This window comes from Agrilus planipennis, unplaced genomic scaffold, assembly GCF_000699045.2.
Source record: "Agrilus planipennis isolate EAB-ADULT unplaced genomic scaffold, Apla_2.0 scaffold220, whole genome shotgun sequence".
Lineage (NCBI taxonomy): Eukaryota > Metazoa > Arthropoda > Insecta > Coleoptera > Buprestidae > Agrilus > Agrilus planipennis.
The window spans coordinates 402,559-406,398 of NW_020439189.1; the positions used below are offsets into that span (position 1 = coordinate 402,559).

The following is a 3,840-nucleotide window of genomic DNA, read 5'->3' on the forward strand; positions in this document are numbered from 1 at the left end:
ATTTTTCAAAAGAAAATTTTAATTTTATTTGTTTGATAGATATTTTGTATGGATATAGAGAAGGAGGTAAATGGAAATGTATTATTGTATAGCAGCTGTCCACGCGGACGCATCGCTCACTCAAGTAGGAAAGAGACAGATGTCGAACGCTGCCGAACGCGGAGGCCGATTGTGCCTCTTTGTCGCTCGTTCCGCGCTCTCGCTTCAACTTCAAGCCTTAAATGGAACGCCTCAGAGCGAGGTAACGCCGCATGAGTCATGTTTTTTCGTACGTGCAGCCGGCTCCATCGAATTATAAGACGTTGTCACGTCAAAAAGCCGTTGGGTCATTTTGGGAACACTGTGTATCTCTACTATTTAATACATCATTTTAATGATGCAGTTTTGGTACAAATACCTCGCAGGTATCCACGACATACTAACGACAAAAAAAAATTGTTTTGGAAGGCATTGGAGCGTACGAAGCGACAATAGAAAAACAACACACGGTCAACATTGTAATAAGTGATAAGTACAATAGACATAAAGAGAATAATCCAAACAAAGAACGGCGTGCGTGGGTGAGTACTCCATCGACTGACTGACTGACTCAATTAACTCGTATTCCTATCGGACGGAAGTAGAAATTCTGGCAAATTTACAACAGATGAATGCGGGAGATGCATTATAGCCGTGTCGTAGTGAACATTCGTTTGTCTATATTCAAATAGGCGCGACTGTCTAGAAATTGTTAATACACATAATTATGCACGTTGTGCAAGTTACTGTTTTTGAAAAATTGATACACATAGAGCAGTGGTTCCTAACCGTTTTAATATTGTTATCCTTGTGACCTATTAGGAAAACTGATTTAACCCGACCTTAAAATGTTATCAATACAAACAACACAAGCAAATACAAATTTTTTTAATAATCACCAATTGCACATCAGTCTTACAATTTTATATACCTAAACAATAAATTATGCAAAAATATAGTAGTTAGTGTGATGGTTGGTATTATTTTGCATGTGTGCTAAGATTATAATTTTGAAATTCTACTCTACAAGTGATATTTTGGCGTAGTACTTTGGCCGTTAGGTCTTCTTTTTAATAATGTTATCATCCGTTGTGAATGGTCTTTATATCTAAGAACTGGACTGACGATTATTCATATCCGGAAAATATTACTTCAGTGAGTTTGTTGCTGCAGATAAATGCCGAACCACAGATCAAATCAAATATAATCTTGTTTGGTTCAATATTTACCAATAGTTGTATAAACATCGACACATCTATAATTTTATATTTTTATTAGCTAGCTGCGTATTTTAGGTCTTAATCATTAGGTTCTTTGTTACCCCCACAGAATAACTGATTTACCCCCGCGGGGGTAATTACCGTCAGGTTCGGAATCACTGACATACAGGAACTCACACAAAATTTCGGGTTGAGAGAAAAATGGAAAGAAAGCCTCTATACAAGTTTCAATAACGTTAGATGATTAGTCAGAAAAAGAAAAACAAAATTTCAACAAAACACAAGCAAATACAAAAATATACGTAAGTATAGCAACCGGGGGGAACGGGGCACATAAAAAATTATCTTTTAATCCACTAATACATTTCCTAAGTGTACTCAAATCTGAATTGTTTTCTTATATCCTTACACAATTACAATTACAATTACATCAAGTACTATATGCGCCCACTTCCGCTTGGAATTCAGTGTGTAACTGTTAAATGTGATATTTTTTATGGGCTTTTTTAAACTCTACAACTGTTTCACATAAACCATTCGTATGTGTATCTCTTACCGATACGGCAATATTTGTGAAAAGCGCGTTCAATTGACTGTTTTTTCGTCGACTTAAATACGTTTGAAAATTAGTCTCCACGAAAAGCCCTTTTATTTTAACAAAATTATATACTGCCTATATCAGTTCTAAATATTGATGAATGAACGAAAATAATTTTGGTCACCTTTAACTACAAACGAAAAGTTTCGCCTTTGGTAGTAAGAAACATTTGCGCTTGAAGATTAAAGGTATGAGCACACTGGAGCGCAGCGAGCGGACGGAATGCAACGCAGTTTTAATTAACAACGTGAGTCGTCTGATGAAGAATTTTACGTTATGCTTAAATTGTAAGAGGAATTTCAGAAAGAACGAGAGAAGAACCTAATTTGGAAATGTAATACAGGGAGATATGTGTAAAACGATACACTTTTTGTGAAGTTTCTCAATTATTTAATGACTTACAACAGGACGACAGAAAATTTTTTAGTGACTTTCCGATAGTTTCGGATAGCTTGTTACAGATATTCGATTTTTAAGGAACTGTAAAAGGAAAATTTACTAAAAGGTAATGATTTAATTTTATTTCTAGGATATCGTACAATCAGAGAAAAAGACAGTAGTATTTTTAGCCTAGACTTTCTTCTGTCCCTTTTTACTCCTGTTTCTGCTTCTAGTACGTCTCTCTCCATGTCTCAGATGGTAGGACACTGGGTACCATTCTATCTCTCATTTTTCATATTAGTGTGCTTAAAAGTTAACGTTGATGGCAAATAAAAAATGAATGCAGTGAATATTGTTACGTGTTATTACCAACAATATATATGTTAGCTATCATTTATCATATGCACAAACCGCCATTAATTGTAAGAGCAGACTTTAAAGTTTAAAATTCGCACTGTCTAGCAGCGTGTGTGGCTACATTCTTAAAAAAAAATTGCACATCACAAGTCGTCGACTTTATGAATAATTCACTTCTAGACCGAGTGATAGCTTAAGGAGGTCATTAGAAATCAACTTCACTGAAAGATTATCAATGGTTTTGTAAAGCTGATAGCGCACATGCTATTGATAAGGATTTCACATAAATATAACTAATAACCATTCGACAATTTAAGTATTATATTATTAATTTGTATTTGAATAACCATGTACCTACATATTTTTCCCATACTTGCGCTTAATGTTTTTGCATTTGCCAATTTAGGAAATGACTAGAATGGTATTTATTCATACATGTAGCGATAAATGCCTGGTTTAATAATCGGCAAAGACCCTTTTGTACAAAAAGTTCACAGTGATTAGTATTCTATGTAGATCGAAATTCAATCTTACTGGACCTCACCAGCACGCCGTAGACAGTTGAATCCCACAAAATGTACCAATTTCTTAGTAGTAAAACCCTTCTGTTTCGTCATCTCATCTTTAAAATCAGACCACTCATTCTGGACTTCTTTGCAACGAACAAATTTCTATCTCATTGAATCTCTTCAGCACGCCGTAAGACAATTGAATTCTACAAAATATACCAATTTCCTTTTTTACAATGAAAACTAAAGTATTATTAAAAGTAACGCTTGTTGTTGCTAAGATACCTAATCAACTGCAGCAAGATGTACAAATCGACAGACAGAAACTTTCTTTTTACCTTAGTATTAAATACGTATTCTTTTATCAGTTTTACTAAGAATTTATTTATCATTATTATTTAATATTTAACCCTCCCCGTATCCTGAACCCTCTCACTCTTCCCCATTTTATTAAGTAACGATACTTTTAAGACTCTTGAAATTAGTGGATAAACAGTGTGTAACTGTTAAATGTGATATTTTTTATGGGCTTTTTTAAACTCTACAACTGTTTCACATAAACCATTCGTATGTGTATCTCTTACCGATACGGCAATATTTGTGAAAAGCGCGTTCAATTGACTGTTTTTTCGTCGACTTAAATACGTTTGAAAATTAGTCTCCACGAAAAGCCCTTTTATTTTAACAAAATTATATACTGCCTATATCAGTTCTAAATATTGATGAATGAACGAAAATAATTTTGGTCACCTTTAAC

At 34.2% G+C, this 3,840-nt stretch overlaps 1 protein-coding gene across 1 annotated transcript in view; it reads right to left on the reverse strand.

The window, feature by feature from the left end:
• Positions 1-3,840, reverse strand: part of LOC108739159 (excitatory amino acid transporter 1) — a 38,704-nt gene that overhangs the window by 31,028 nt on the left and 3,836 nt on the right. The window lies entirely within an intron of this gene.